At 31.5% G+C, this 17,787-nt stretch overlaps 1 protein-coding gene across 13 annotated transcripts in view; it reads right to left on the bottom strand.

Annotated features, from left to right (window-relative positions):
• Positions 1 to 17,787, bottom strand: part of LOC121130253 (protein NDRG3) — a 137,932-nt gene that overhangs the window by 63,324 nt on the left and 56,821 nt on the right. For 2 of the 13 annotated variants that reach the window (XM_040726014.2, XM_071893773.1), the window contains one exon: positions 11,733 to 11,842. The exons of the other annotated variants lie outside the window; for them this stretch is intronic. The gene's annotated coding sequence lies outside the window, so the exon portion shown is untranslated. The remainder of the gene's footprint in view (positions 1 to 11,732; positions 11,843 to 17,787) is intronic. 13 annotated transcript variants of the gene reach the window in all.

Here is a 17,787-nt window from a genome sequence, read left to right as displayed (position 1 = left end):
ATTTACTTGGTTTTGAAATTTTTTTCAAAACAAATCAAAAAATTAATAATATTTAATTTACATAAAATTAAACATTTCAAAAATCAATGGTCATTCTCAAAAAATTAAGTTAAAAAAAAATAAATTCACAGTTGTTTACAAAAAAATTAAGTTTTTTTTCGAAAAAAAAGTCACCATTCACAGCTGCTCCCAAAAAAATTAAATTTTATGGAGAAAAATTTCAAATATTAGGGTTTTTGGAAAAATATTCAAATATTAAATTTTTTACTATAACACAAAAGTTTATTAATTTTTTTTTTTGGGGGGGGGGAGCACAATGGATACTTGGCCCCATTTGAGAATCACTGTACTAGAGCGTAGTCCCATAATGAGAAAAAAAAGCACGCAAGAACTATTTTTCCTTTCCTAATTTTTAAACAGTGATTTTTCATTACAAAAATGGCATCCTTAAATATAATATAGAAATTGACTGATTCATCAGACAGTAATCCCCGATTTTTTTCTTCATTTCGGTACACTTTTTAAAATTACCAATCTACAGTCCCTATGCCAAACAATCATCTGACAGGTTTAAATAAAAAGTCATAAAGGTATAAATTGCCTCTACGTACATACTATAAAATATTCCAATTTTATGCTTCAATTAATAATTAAGTGATCAAAATACAAAGAAATGAAATAAAAATCCCTTATATCAACATTACAATCTATAAATCTATATCTCAAAAAAAAATAAAAAACAAAAAAAATGAAAGTATATAACGTAGAAAAAACATGACTCGTTGAGTATATTTATTAATACGTAATACATGTTTGGGGAATAACACCACACTATATACAGGTGGGTGCGTCTAAAACTGGACACTCCTTTAAATTCTATAGCTTGACCAGGGGTTCTCTTGTAGACCTAAAGGGCGAGATCTTTCTTGACTACCCGGTCAAAGGCCCTTCTGCTGACGTTAAACTCCCTGGAGTTTAACGTTGACATTGCCTTTCTTGTCCTCGACAGACTTTTTCATGGCAGCAACCATTTCGTCGGACCTTCGAGATCTTGAATGAGATCTTGTGGTCGCCTCAGGGTTCCGTTTGACTACCACGCTCTAAACAGTGGCGTGGCTGCAGTTCAGAACCTTGGCAATTTCAGTGGAAGTTTTTCTCCGCGCGGAAAGTTCCAAAATTGCGATTCGACGTCTCTCCAAATGCTGTCGGCTGTTCTTTCACTGTTGCTGGATAGATTATGCTGGAGTTTTGTTTATAACTAGTCAAGACCCTTACCTCGAAGTATAAACCAGTTTTCACTCAATAAAATCACGAATATGTGGATGCCGTACAATTTAAAAGAGTGTTCAGTTTTAGACGCGCCCACCTGTACAATGATAACATTTGAAATAGTGTTGGGTTCAAGTCTGAAAATCCTATACCAATCTAAGACCGTTATGATTTTAATGGAGCAAACTCATTCGGTCCTTAAATGAAAGACCCTTCCTCAAGACCAAGCCGATCTCATTTAAAATTTTGTCTATACCGATTCTATAAATGAATTGTTGATAAAGTATGTATGTTTCATAAATCAGGAATGGGGAGAAAACGAAGAAAATGGATCTATATATTAAGAACAAAAAAATAAGTGCACGATTTGCACATTATTAAATTTCGATCTGAAATTGCAGTCTAGAGCGAAATATCAGAACAAATCTGTCTAGAAAAAATCTCTTCAGACTTTATGGGGGGGGCACCTGAGATCGATTGTTATCACTAACTTGAAAGATGTTTTTGTATGGAAAAGCTACTTAAAGGGTGATTCAGAAATATAGTCGAATTAACTTTACCGAATTTAAATTAATAGTCCTCTGTATAGACATTTCAAGATGATTCAAATTGCACCAGCAATTTGTCAGAAAAAATGATGTGTAAGAACATCAGAAAGTAGTGATGTAAATCGTGTGTACTTTTTAGCTGGGCTGTTTTTTTGTTTTTGAATTAGTAATCGGAAAAATGAATTTTCATTTCCTCAGCTGTTGAAATTATTATTTATTTTCCTGAGTGGTGAATGGAATCGACGTAGTTCATGAATAACGCACAGGGGAGGAATTATCCTTATGAACTCAATCTGCGTAGGTTCCCGCCCTGGTCATGCCTATAGAAATACATATACATACTTTATGTATGTGGACTTCACACAAGATCCCAAGGTTGTTTACTTATACTTAATCAATGGAACTCCATCCAACCAATTAAAAGAACAAATGTGTGGGCTCATAAAAGACGGAGAGTAATCCTGAGGATTTGTTGCAGAGGTATAATTGTAAGTCCTTGTTGGACTCAGAGCAGAATTGAGGATCGACGTCCGAGTAATTCTCGCCAATGTTATTGGTTATTTCCTCCTCCCCCTCCTCCCTTGTCACAGCTGATTGCAGCTAATATAATTATATATGATAACAGCTAGGCTGCTTTCCTTAAAAAATTATTCTAATTGTCATGGTACCATGTTGATTTTTAGTTTTTTTTAGGTATTTTTTAAGAGTCTTAAAATATACAATACTTTTAGTAGTAGTACAGGGACAATTTTGAACTCTTTTGTCATCCCTCTTCACCTGATATTAATCAGATACTAGGCTCAGAAAGAATTGATCTAGTTGCAGCAACGGAGGTGAAACCTCAAATGACTTTGTGCATACTAACCCCAAATTAATAAAGAGGCGTGTATAGCAAACTGTTCAGAACAAGACCACACTATCAGTAATATATAGGACAATATTGAACATATAAAATAAGTATTAAGACCTACAATGCGTCAACATACTCAACATAAAAATCCAGAAAGGAGACAACTCCCATTTTGCTTTTTCAGTTCATATATTAACCAAAAACGCTTTTATTTAAACACCACATCTCAATTAAATCAGGAATTATAATAATAGCTTGGTATTTTTATTTTTTATTGAAAAAAAAAATATTGAAAGATTAAAACATTTAGAAAAAAATTAAATAATAATTTTTTTCTTAAATTCTAAAATACAGAGCTTTCTTCAAAAAATTAAATTTTTTGAAATTTTCTTTTCAAAAATCCATAGATATTCATAGAAAATTTAATTTTTTGGAAAACTTTTCAAAAATCCCCAGTACACAATAAATTACATTTTTGAAAAAAAGTTAAAATTAAATTTCAAATTATTAAATTTTTTTAAAATAAAATTCAAAAATCCAGATCTATTCAGAAAAAATTAAATTTTTGGAAAAAAAAATTCCAAATTAAATTTTTGAAATTTTTTTTTAAAAATCCATAGATATTCATATAAAATTAAACATTTTGGATTTTTATTCAAAATCTACAATACATAAACAAATTAAAACAAAATTCCAAATTTTTAAATTTTTTGAAAATAAAATTCAAAAATCCTGTGCTTTCGAAAATAATTTAGTTCTTTGAAAAAAAAAAAATTAAAAATTAAACTTTTCGGGGGAAAAAATTCAAAAATCAATAGCTACTGGCAGAATTTTTTTTTTTTTTTAATTTCAAAAATCCACAGCTATTCACAAAAAAGTACATTTTTGACAAAAAATTAATATTAAATTTCATATTATTGATTTTTGGGAAAAAAAATTGAAAAATTGAATTAAATTTTTAATTTATAATAATTAATTTTCTAGTACAAGTGAAAAATTCTTTTTTTGGGGCGGGGACCTACATCCTCCAGCCCACATCCTGCGGACGCCCCAGATAAAATCTTTACTTTTCTCAATAATTTGTTCAAAGAAATGAATGATTATTATTTCGTCGAATAATTCAAATCAATTTTTAGAAAGTAATTTTAGCCTTCTTTTGTGTTGACGAGCCATATAGATTGAGTTAAGCATATTCAAGATAAAAATTGCAATTATGTAAACAAAACAAAAAAAGCAATAGAAAAACTGCTGAGTTCAATCCAAATATGATGTTAATTGAAATATAAGATTTAGATCAGTTTTTGATGATTTCAGCATACAAAAAAATATGTTTATCTACATATGAATGTTTGCAAACAAAAAATCAATGGTTTTTCTTCAAATCATGTTGAGGTTTTTTTTCAAGTGACGTCAGCATTGTGGATGTCTTTCAACTTGAAAGCATAAACAATCAAGTTTTATAAAATTGAAACCTTTTTTTAAATTAATATTGAGGAAAATAGTGAATTATTGCTATGTATTTCGGTGTCCAAATAATGATTTTTTTTTTTTAATGTTATATTTTTTTTCTTTTGAAGGTAATATTTTCATAGTTATTTAAGTATAATTTAATATGTATATTTTGAAATATATATTCAGGGAAGGGCTGTAATTTTTTGATGATGACTAGAATACCTAGTAGGGACCAAGTTTATTGAATATTAATCGATCGATATAAATTACAAGGTGCACTATTTGTAATCCAAATAAGGATAATATTGAAAAAATATTAATATTAATGTCTCCACTAGAGGTACATTCTTTTATTAGTAAAAAGTGGTAAAAAGTATCAAAATACCGGTTGATCCATTGAAATATGACCACTTACTAATTCAATAATTAATGAAGGTTGAGTGATTGAAATAAATTCATATGTCCATATATTAAAGCATAAACAATTATTTACAAAAAAAAAATCTTAGCTCTCAAATTTATACACAAGTCGAGAAAATGACAATTGAACATAATCGACAAATTTCCATTCGCGCCCTCCAATCAATTGGGCGTCTCCAAGACCACCGTCTACGCCGTCATTAAGTCTGAAACATTGGAGAGGAAGAAGGGTTCTATAAAAAAGGCCAAGCTGGATCCGGATGAGTTAAAAAAAAAACAGCCCAGGCCAATCCCTACAAGTCCATAAGGGCCTATGTAAGAGATCTCGTGGTTTCACATTAGAGAGCTATCAAAAAAGTAGGTGGAAAGAGACTTGTGAGGATGGACAGGGTACCTTTAATACCAGCAATGAAAGACACACATCTACTCGATGGACATAATCTTTTAAAATTCTTTTTTGAGACTTTTGGCCCGCCAACAGACCTGATGCCAACCTCCTCGACGGATGGGGGCCTGCAGTGTCCGTCATCCGAACACCGAGGTCCTTAAAGCCATTGTCCATCAGCACTTGGACACTATTACAGAGTACTACATTCACAGCGGGTGTCAGGGGTTTTGCCGCTACCTGGAGGCCATCATTGCCATTAATGGGCGACTACACTAATGACTAAGAGACCTCAGATACAATATTTATTCATAAAAGTAATTTTGTTGAAATTTTATTGTTCATTAATAAATTACATCTTATTGAAGTTTAAAATTCAAAATAGTTAGATTTCAATGGACTAATGGATTTTTATCCCTTAGACTTAGCAATGTAGAGAGACTAATGCAGTACCTAGGGGTAGCAAGTCTCGTTGGGACCAGTGACAGAGGCGAAAAAAACCCGAAATATCCGAGTCTCAACAGTAATTTGATACATATTTTTGGAGTGAGAAACTATTACAGGATAGTCCATGAATATAGTTCCATTAACTTTAATGTAAAGTTTTTAAAAAAGAGTATCATGTTCAGAAATTTCCATCAAAATTGGTCTATACAATACTGAGACCACAATCCAGACGTATTACTGACAGAAATCATTAATTCTTGTCATTGTATTGAGGACACATTTTGAATATTTGTGTTCAGTCTAGTCCTTGATTATGGATAAAGTTCTAAAAAAGTTTTAAGGGTGTATAACCACAATTTATATAGTACAAAACACGCTGTACTAGTAATGTATTACACAATAAATCATTAGAATTTACATAATATAAGGAGCTATTGAAAACCATTAGTGTCAAAATACATTTGAAAAAGTGTAAAAAAAATAAATTTACAACATTATCATAAATTATGAGAGTATTTTAGACAATTAGTTTATCAATAGTTGGAATACAAGTTTATACATTTTTTCATAAGACTATATATTAAACTGTTTCATTTTTAAAGTGCATACAGGGTGCATATGCAAAACAACCCCAAATTTTTACAAAGATAACTATAAACATGGAACGTGCATTTTTTTCTACTTTTTCCCCACCTCTGGTGGTCAACATAAGGGCGAATTTTTTAAAAGTAGAATAGAGGGAATTGAATTAAAACAATGAGGAAATAAATATCTTAAGAAATGAAAAGGTTTTATTTCAATTGTAATTCCTTATGACATTCACTCCACGATTGATTTAATTCAATATTCTAGTTCATTTCATCGCTTTTATTCTAGTCGATATTACTTATGCAAAGTTTTTTTCTATTATCTCTATTTTGCAAATTTTGAGGTTCAGAGTCATTTTGTACAAGGTTCCGATGATCAATATTGTAGAATAGATAATTAGCTGTCGATTGCATTCATAATATTAACTTAGTCGCCGCAATGAACCTACAGAACGAGAAGAGTTGAGAGGCCTGGGCAAAATTGCCCCAGAAGGCCACTTGGTAGTCCACCAAGACCTCGAGAGAGACGATTTTTAATGTACCCATGCGTTTGAAGGTCGGAGAGGCATCAGTCACACTCAGGAGAATGCAGGAAACCCTCGGTGTCCCTCAACTGCCTAAAGTTGCCTTACAAGAAAAACCAAATTCCTTAATTGCTGACATGACTAGAAATATGAGCAAGTCCCTAACAGCGGTGTCCAGGGTTCTAAAAAAGTTAGGGGGAGAGTAAAGCTGTTATTATTGAGGATGTATTCTAATTCTTACATTTGTTAAAGCAAACTTTGTCTGTTTATCGACCCCTAATTATTTCGAAGAGTGCTGGGTATTCTTACTCCTTGTAGATAATAAGAAAAAAAATAATCAAACTATTTATTTAATAAGTATATCAGAATGAAATTTAAAAGACAATATATTTTATACAAAATTTATTCGATATATCTTTAACTAGGCCTAATCCGAGCCTCATATCCAAATATTGTCCAAGCTTCAGTGACTGCATCTTAATGATAAATTACGGATATAAAAAATTCCTGATAAGTCCTTGGTTGCTCTAAATTGGACTTTATGTTGTATCGGTACATTTTTCCTCATGACGACTGCATGACCGTCTAGTTTTCAGTTTCACTCCGGTCCAGTTTAGTCCTGTATATCAGTCCTAAAAACATGTAAAGTTTGGTCTGGATAACATCATTTACTTCCTCTTTTTTTTGGATCAGTTGAATTACTTAGAGTGTGAAGGACCTGTCCCAAGGGCTGATAGGACCGGACTGGATTTGAACAAATATCTAAGGACTGACACAACACTAGTTAAAGATATTTGATCCACCCGTTAGTAATGGCAGTCCATTTTCCTCAGACCCTTTCTGTTCCTACTCCAGCATTTTTAAAATGTGTTAATCGATGAAAAGATGGAGTACATCCCGTCCAAGGAAAACACAATCATGAACTACTCATTTTCCCTCTGATTTTGACTAAACTTTCAAAGATAAAGTTTTATAAAGATTTAACATATATTTTAATATTTTGCCTGGGAAAAATTGGTTGGAAAAAAAAGTAATTTCTTATTTCCCGCCCAATTTTTGAAAAAAAGTACATTTTCTTCATTTTTGGTCACATTGGATACGACGTTGTAAAGTGTGAGTGTATACTAAAAACAGTCGTGAATTATTGTGCGTCGAGTATAGAGGTATCCCAGGAAGAAATTCGCCATATTTTACATTTTAACTAACTCAAAGGGGAAAACGCGTCAAAATCAACCCATACAATTTACGATGTATACGGGGTCAATAATCATTCTGTTCGTGCGCCACAAGAGGGATTCGAGCGATTTTTTTTTTCCTTGCCAATTCTACCCTCTACTATGAACAGCTCAAGCAGTTGAAGCTGGCGATCGAACAGAAGCGACCAGCATTGGTGAATGGGAGATAAATCGTGTTTTATCAAGACAACACCAGGCCACACACCGGAAGTTCAGGGAGCTCGGATGGGAAGTTCTATTGCATCCACCTTACAGTTTGGACCTGGGGCCAAGTAACTACTACTTGGGTCTGTCTATGGCCAATGCACTTGCAGGTTGTAAATTGGTCCTCAAAGGCCTGTGAAAATTTACTGTTCGAGCTTTGCATAAAGTTCTTATAAAGCATTGAAATAAAGCAAAAAATACGAAATTACTTTTTCCCCGACCTATTATAAACAAATTTGATCAATTTGTTTGCCTACACACTCTATATATCTTAAAGAAAAATCAATTTATTTTGCAAATAGATTTATAATAAAATAGAAACAGATTGGAATGAGGGAATTTAAAAGCATTTCAAACCGAGCAATACTATTTAAATCACAAAAATTTGAAGAGGAAAAAAATAGATTCAATATTTATCTCAGTCATGCAAAAAAATGTTCTTAATAATTCAATGTTCTATATATCTCACATTAAATACATTAATGAGGAAGTAGAGCCGATCAAAAATAAGAAATGGATTCTAGGGTGGAGCTTATTTTTTTATTTTCAAATTTTTCAGATTTTTGGGTATAATAAAGTGCTTCATTGGTATTCACTGTTAAATCCACCATCGTTTATTTTTCCAGTTTAACTTGAGATGTAATTTTCAACAAATACAGGTCCAAAAAAAGGTTGTCGATGTCATTAAAATCTGCACTTTTTGGTTTATCTAAGAAAAAAGTATACGTACTTCAAAACTTTGATGTAAATCCGTCTAATCGGCCCTTCAGTCCTACGTTCCTAGCTAGGGTGTAATAATTATAAAGACAAAGAAAATAATGAATGATAGCTAGCCAACACCTTCTACTTGAAACTTCAGGGTTCTTGTCTCTTTGAAAGAGGTTATGTTGAAGAGCAGAAATCACTTGTAACTACGTCATTACAGCTGCTATAGTACCCACAAAAGACCAATAAGGACCGGTCTTATGACTAAAAAAATTTGTTAGGACCAGACTGATGGTCCTGTAGTACCTTTTAGTTTTTTTAAAGTGATACATTGTGATGAAAATCCGGTTTACATATATTGCTGGCCGGTGTATTTTTTAGCTGGCCCATATTTTTGGAATTCGTAGTCTGGAGAATGAATTTTCTTTTCCTTAGTAGTTGTCCATATTATTCCATTCCTGAACATCCTTTTCTAAATAGATTCAATTATATTCAAAACCTGTTTGAATGTTCGTGTCTGCTCATAAAAGACTCATAAAAGATTTGTTGCGAGGTTATAATTGTAAGCCCTTGTTTAACTCAGAGTAGAATGGGGGATCCACATCGGAATAATTCGAGCAAATGTCCTTGTTTATATTATATTGTCCTTCTTCCCTTGTCACAGTTGATTGCAGCTTATTTATTGAAAGGGCATGCCCATTATTCTTTCTCTCCTCAAAAACAATCTTCAAATTGTCAGGTTCAAGATTTTTAGGTGAACAAAATAATTCTTTCTGGACCGGTCTCAAAGAAAAATTCGCCAATGATTGATCCAAAAGAAAAACTCGGTATGGACGGTTTCATTTAAAATTCCATCTAACCAATTCTATAGAGGAATAGCTGATGACGTCCGTTGTGTATCAAAATTGTGAATAAGAACCCACAATAACGTCATATGAAGTTAAATGTGTTGAATATATATCTTATTTGGACAACTCATAAATCAGGTGGATGGTAGAGAAAATCTGTACCCAGATCGAGACTGAAAAATTGTTCTACTGTCTAAAATAGCTGGCTTGTCCGAAATGTGTGTCCAAACGGTATAGAAAAAATCACTTAAGAGCGAAATAAATAAAAAATTAGGTCTTGAACCGAGTCTCAACACTTATAAATACTAGAATACGAAACCAATTGATAAAAGACATTAGAAAGTCGTTTTGTATAATTAAATTTTTTATAATTGTAATTAAATTTGTTATTTTACTTTCAGTATACAATTTAACGAAACCCACAACTTTTTCCTAGTCAATTTCCAATACTTTAAGGCTTCTAAGCTACATTTAAGTAATTTTTGAAAGAAAGTCCATCCAATATTTAGATCAAAAGAAACATTTTCAACTCAAGTCCCTAAAGATGAAGCTCTATCCAAACGGTCAGTCACTTAATAGATTGCTTTCTCTTACGAAATGTATTTGATATACAAATATATATATATATATTTGTATATAATCGAATTGTCTTATAATTAAGTTATATTTGATATAAAATAAATTAACAAATGCTTATCCACAGATAATTAACATTAAATGATGATATTGATATATCATTTGTACATGTCTAAATAGACCAGTTTCAGTGACAAAATATATATTAAATTGAAATCCCATTGAAATTCAAACCATAAGGATTGGAACTCATTTTTTTTTTTTTCATTAACGAGTATTTTAATGTAGGGGGGACGGAAGGTAGTTTTAATTTGTGTTGTGTTCGCCCAGACTAGTCTTAGGAACGTGGTTTGATTTAAAAAAAAGACCAAATCACGTAACCCCAAAAATTATCAACATATAAAAAAATTATTTATATAAATAGGTTTTTTCGTGGGTGTTTGAGCCTCGCCCCCTAAAAAAGCGACTAGGGACACAATTGGTCCTAAATAAGGATATATCTATATATTAAATCTATTAACAGTTGGCAATAAGACAAATACTGAAGCCCAGCTACTATATATTTATTTTTTCCCAATTTTCCCTTCCTATTTTGATGTCAAGGATGCGAGTCGATCTAATAAACCAAGTGGCGAAACAATGACTAATCGAATACCAGTAGTAGTTCTTGTATTAGCATTTTTTCCATCAAATCTAATTACAAATTTTTTGCCATGTTTTTACTCTTTTTTCATATATTTAAGTGAAATATATTTTTTTAAATGCTCCTTAAATTGGTTAGAAGGAGTTTAAGTGTCTTATTAAGTATAATTAAGCATTATAGTAACATTTATACATCTAAATTAGGCCCCTTTAAGTAAAGTCCATATTGATAAATAATATTTATTTCTCTAGGATTCACTTGGGCGGAAATGTACACACATTGAATTCAATAGAATAACTTCCCCTGAGCGCGTTATTCATAACCAATTGTGATTCTATTTCGAAGCTAAACTTTTGTGCAAAAAAAAAAAAATCAAATCAAAAATTTGCCAAATTTTATTATATCAAAAAATTATTGACAGATTTATAATCTGTACTTCAAATACAACTAGAATTAAATATGTAGCATAAAATATTTTTTTATGTTAAATATTGTTAAACAAATGTTGTTTTTTTTTACATTTTGGCATGTATAAATCTAATTAGGCCAGAAGGAAAAAGTGTCTCCAGGATCTACTTTTATATAAATATATTTTATATTAAAAAAAATGCAATGATTAGGAATTGAGTTTCTATGAGGTCATCATTTTCCTTTTCATAAACAACATCACTTTATTAGAAACAAAAACCCCTTTTTTAATCATATTTGTAAACATAAAAACAATTTTGTCAAACTTTCATAGACAATTTGAATCAATTATAGACTTTGTTTTAATAAGAATAATCAATTTTCACTAAAAGATTTGTGAGAAATAGACGAGAATTTGTTGAAGAATAAAAATATAATCCACACTCAATTTTGAGAAAAGTAATTCTAGCTTTCTTTTTTATTGACGAATGTTCTATTTTTTTTTTTTTTTTAATGTCACTCGATTTGTTTAACAGCTGTTTAATTGATGATATGAGGGAAACCGCTCTAATGTAACCTAAACCAGATGGAATTTGATACAAATCTACCCATAAATTTTTAATTTACTTACATTTGTCTTGAAAACTGCGTCATCAACTAAATGTCAGTCCAAGGAATAGGTCTATTAGTAGAGAGATTTGCTTTCCTAATTACAGACGAAGATAAAGAAAATACACATACCTGAAGGTCATGCAAAATAAAAATTTGATTATAATAAAGTCTAATACAATACAAAAGAGATTTTATGAAATGAATAATCAAGACTGTATAACCAACCAGTGTTGGTTAGTAACGTATGAGGTAGTAATATATAACTGTAATAGTTTTACTTTTTAGTAACTAATTGTAAACGAGTTTACTTTGAATAAATAATGTAACGAAATTACTTTTTAATTGAGTAATAACTTATTATATATAATATTTTATTGTGTCTATCATTATTTAGGTTATTATTAAAAATGTATTAGTCCATCAGAAGACGAGCAAAAAAAAAAAAAAGTCAAATACTTTCACATATCATTTTTAGGGGGCTGAGTAATTTTGCTTTAAACTATTTTGCCTGAAGGATATTTCCCCTTAATATATATATAATAGAGATTTAGACATGGTTTTTTGTTATTTTTGCTTCAAATTGATGTTCCTTGGAATTTTGTAATCAAAACATGTAATGTGAATTACTATAAAACGTATTTAATAGTTGTTTTCTGTTGGAAAAATGATTCCATCATTTTGTAAAATTTTTTGAAAAATGATGGAATCATTTTTCCAAAATAACAAGTCATCCACCAACAAAATTTCAATATATAATGAACTCAAACACAGGGACAAAGTATTTAACTCAATTAGTATAATACGAAAACGTAAATAAATAAACCCGGCAACGATTCGAATAGAAGATTTACTCATCACAACCGGAACCTCTTGAATCACTAAATCGATAAGGACACAACCTTAGTTTTAGGTAATTTTGCAGAGAACAATTTGCCACTGGTAAACCTGGCAATTTGAATAGGTAACAATTACTCCTATGTCGATCCTCAACTCTACACATAGTCCAACAAGGATTTGCACTTATCGCTACTCAGCGTTAATATCCATAATTCATGACCAAATCCACTCGTGAATACACTTTATCTACAAATGGCTTGAATAAATTACCAAATTTGTTTGAAGGTTAATAATAGTGAAATTGTTTTCCTTAAAGTCTGTATATACTGCTAAGTTAACGTGACTTGTTTGGAAAAATTAATTTATCAAGTACCACGTGTTTTTCATCCATTATACATTAATTAAAGTGTTTATCTTTCAATTATAAATTTAATAAGGTTGAGTGAAAATAATTAGATTACTCGATGGTAAATACTCATACATTATTTATTAAAGGATTAAATTAGATATCTGATGTTATTCTTCATTCAAAATTAAATTTAAAAAGAATCTTCCACCTCACATTCAAACGATCAATCCTTTAAACGGCAAATAGAAAGTATAAAGCCAAAGGAAAAGAAAAAAAACATTTCTTGATTCCCAAATCCCTAAAGCATTTGAATAACCAACCAGGGAAGAAATTTAGAAAGATGTTGTACCCATAAGAAGAAGAATTCTTCAACTCTCAGAGCACAACGTTTAAACAAAACATAGAAGCAAGATCATCACGTCTAAAAGATCTGATTATCTGCTTTCATTCATACTATATATTATATATATAACTCTCTGAGCACTGATACTCAATCTAGTATTAGGTAAAACTTACTGAAAACTTTGATATTGACCCTAAAGTGACTCTGTGTGTCTTGCATTAATATCTAAGTAATTTTGCCTCAACTTATTTTGCCCGAGCCTATTTATGACATTTTTGCCACAAGGATATTTCCCCTTAATATATACATAAATGAGATTTATAGGTTATTTTTGTTTAAAATGGATATTTCCTTGGACTTTCGTAATCAAAATATGTAATGTGTATGACTATTAAACACATTTGATTTTCTGTTGGAAAAAGGATTGAATCATATCCCAAAATTTCAATGCATACACTAACAAAATCAAACAAAAACAAAACAAATTAGGTAATAAAATTAGTATAATAAGGGGGAAAAAATAATTAATTGCTATTCTGTTCTTCGTTAGTAATTATAATTCGACATAATGGATTATTCATACTAAAAAAGACTCGTGGGTGGGCAAGCAAGTATAATATGAGGCAAGAGTATAATTTCATCATTATACCAACAGAAAATTCAATGCATTTTATAGTAATAAAAATTGTATGTATATTTTGCTTTAACAAGATTCACTTATATACCTACTATATATGAAGTCGCAATAGCCTTCAAACTCTGAATAAGTTTGAAAGTGGTAGTAAGTCAAAACGTCGACAGACAGAACGTCGAACGACAAAATGTCGAATGGACAAAATGTCGAATTGACAAAAGATCGACCGTAAAAAACGTCTACTTACAGAAAGTCGACCGTACAAAACGTCGAACGGCAAATATTACATTTCAAAATATGAAAAACTGTTTCTACGACATTTCACTCCAGACATTTTCAGCCCGAGATATTTGCCTAACCATCCCTACATAAACAAACAGTAAGGAACCCTTACAAACCCCCATTTATACCTAGAAGTTTGGGCCTATTTCGGGATCACCGGCCTCAAAATGAAATGAAACACGAAACGGTCTCAAATTTCGGTGCTCTTTGGGGCTGTAAATGGAGGTGGGATAAATTTAAATAGTGGTGATGGTTTTCATACCATTTATGGGTCAGGCCATACCCGAAAACAAATCAAACATTTGGTTGGTACATATGGGTTGTGAGCGGCTCTTAGTGGTTGCATAAATAGTGGCAGTGTGCTGTATCCCATTTTGTGACACGGTGGAGACTGAAAATAGCTCTAGCATGTATAAAGGGGAATGAAAGGGCCGCTTACTGGTAGTTTATATAGGAATGGTGCTGTTGGGTTATGTTTTAGGCGGAAAATGTCTAAATGGGATATATTGCAACACCATTTGGAGTAACCTTTTATTTTAGATTCTACGGTCGACCTTCTGTAAGTCAACGTTTTGTCCACGCATCTTTGAACGTCGACTGCAGTACTATGTTTTATTATTTGTACATATATTAAATTATTAACTGTCTGTGAATCCAAAAATAAAGGCTTTTGTAATTATTTAGCAAAGAATAATTTAGGATTGTAAATTTAACGATACAAAGTTAGAAACAGCTCCTTGATATGTACATACTTTATTATTGATTGAATGTAAAAAACTATATTGTTAAATTTATTCAGGAGGATCCATGACCAAAAATAATCAATGATTAAAAAATGTTCATATAGAAAATGTAATAAAATTAGTAATTTACAAATGTTTACCTAAACATTATTCAATGTAAGAAACTCGTCGAATTGATTGCGGTATTGTTCATCACTTATGACCGCGTTACTTCACTAACACATAAATTAGAGCGTATTTCGTTGTAGGCCGTGGATTTCTATACATCTTTTCTTATAATTAATGTTCTGACGGTTGATGGGTTGAATTGGAAAGAATTCATTTTAAGTGGAAAGATTGCGTGATACAACGGACATATTGTTAAAAATAAGTAATATTCAGTAAAGTAATATTATTACTCTTGATTCTACGTTTTCGGTAATATAACTAAATTACTTTTCCACAGAGTAATATGTAATAAGTTACTCAAATAAATAATATAACCAACACGGTCCAATAACTTTATTTCTTCCTTTCGTGTCTCCCTTCTCAGATGGTTCACGATCAACATACCCAAATAGGCCTATACTTTATATATTTAGTTATCTTATCATTCCATGACTAATCCTTATATATCAATATTTCCTTTACCGATAAATTTACTTATATACAGAGTTGAGCAGCAAAACGTGGACTCGAGAGGCTTCTTTAGAAATACTACAATATTATTTCATTTTCAAAACCAACAAAAATATGTCCATAATTTCTCAACAAAACTTGTTGAGAGATGATTATGGAAGTAAATCATTTATTTTAGCCCCTAAATCATTGACAAAATTATATTTTAGCATAGGATATTGTAGAAAAAGGTATATAGGGAGCAAGTAACGTGTAGGATTTAAGAGGGGGAAAGGACCGATAACAAAGGCTTCTCACAGAATCCATTATGTCTTATCTATACTACAAATATAAAAACATACAGTATGTCTCAATATCACTCAGACATGTTTATTATGTAAAAAAAAAAAGACATAATAAGTTTAGCTATTTATATGGAGGAAGGTATTACTTAACCTATTATAAGGGACATGTTCATTAATTTACTACTACATATAAGTATAAATTTTTCATTCTACTCGTACTTGTCAAATTAATTAATTAATTTTTGTTTGTCTGGAGTACTTTACTTAATATTATATAAAAAAGAAAAGATAATTTATTTACTGGGGCTCAATCGAGAGTGTCGTTCAAATGAAAATTATGACTTTCAGGAAAAGGCAAATGCCTCTTCGAGGAAAAGGTATGTTGACACTCTATGGTGGATCTTACAGCATCCCCCAATCCAAGGGGTAGATCTGACATACTATATACAACGGCACCCAGATATTTCTCATTATTTTCCGTGATGCGACCAAGACTGGACCTGACGACGTTTTTTCCATAGATAAATCCTTGTTCTGAGACGCTTTTGAGTCAAATCTTGAAAGGAGCATAGGACGGGAAGAAATCCAGGGCTGTGATGTGAAGAAGGAACTTGCCCGTCATTGTAAATTTGCCAAAATAATTTCCCAGACATATATGTTCACTTCTTCCCAAATTAGCGGCGCGTTTCATGATCTCCTCAATTACATAGTAGACATGGACCTTATGGAGGCGAACGCAATAGACTCCAATCAATGAGTCTTTTGATGGACTCTTCTCCAATGTATTAAGGGAAGTAGTCAAAACGTCGACAGACAAAAAGCCAACCAAAAGAAAGCCGAACCGTATTTAGATAGCTCTTCAAAAAGGATTTTCGTCGCTTCTTCTGTCAGGAGTCACATTTTGACAGAGTTTGGAGATTACTGCTTATTTTATCAAATTTAAAAAAGGACACAATTAAATATTCTCTTTATTTTTGTAAAGTTTATTTTTTTATTTTGAAATTAGGTAGTTAAAAAATTAAGCTCTTGCTATTAGAGTAAGCAGAGTGATTTATAAAAACATAATGTTTGCAAGACATTAGAATAGAGCTGAAAAAAAGTATAAGAACCTGACAATTCCTCATAGTTTTTCTGAATATAACAAGGGTAATGGAAGAGTTGGATGGAGGAAAGAGTCGTGGCCTATATTTTACAGGTCAGTAGTGACTGCTATTCAAGCTTATGACTTATGAAAACTAAAATAAAAGTATATCTGTCTTTTTAATAATTTCACCGTCAAATTGACCGTCAAAGAAATCGAAAATCAATAGGGACGTCCTCACAATTTGAAGATTATTTGGGAGTAGATCAGCCTAGCTGTCATGGGGTTACATTAGGTCAGCTGTGAGCATCTTTTAGATGAAGGAAATAAACACAAACCCCTCTCCGTATCTAGCAATGATTTAGACTGGAATTACCCTGACGTCGATCCCTCAATTATACTCTAAGTTAGTCCAACCAAGACTTTCACTTATAACTCAACAACTCTTCGTCTTTCCAACAGAAGTGATTCCTTAATACTTTTTGTCAGTGATGCCAATCCAGAGTATTTGGGCATATTTAAAAAGAAACTAAAAATCAATATGGTATACCTGACCATTGGTAACATGCCTTGTGGAGGATCAGATTAGCTGTCATGGTATTTTATAAATCTGTTACAATCAGCTGTCACTAGGGAAGACGGAGAAAAGAATATAAACAAGGACATTTTCTAATTTAGAAGAGGACGCTGCGTAGTCATGGTGTGATGCATGGATTAGGGAATTAAATATATCCAGCAATGTGATACATAGGATTATGTCTTCTTCTTCCCAAATAACTGATAGAAGAAAACTCACAGCTCAATTTCAAATAGCCAGAGGAATTTTGTTTGTCAGCACTCCATGTAAAGGTTGAGGTAAATCCTTCCAACCTTTAGACACACTTTTTCGGAATGTCCACAATT

This window comes from Lepeophtheirus salmonis, chromosome Z, assembly GCF_016086655.4.
Source record: "Lepeophtheirus salmonis chromosome Z, UVic_Lsal_1.4, whole genome shotgun sequence".
Lineage (NCBI taxonomy): Eukaryota > Metazoa > Arthropoda > Copepoda > Siphonostomatoida > Caligidae > Lepeophtheirus > Lepeophtheirus salmonis.
Note: the sequence above shows the minus strand (reverse complement) of the source record. Positions and strands in the feature narration are given on the sequence as shown.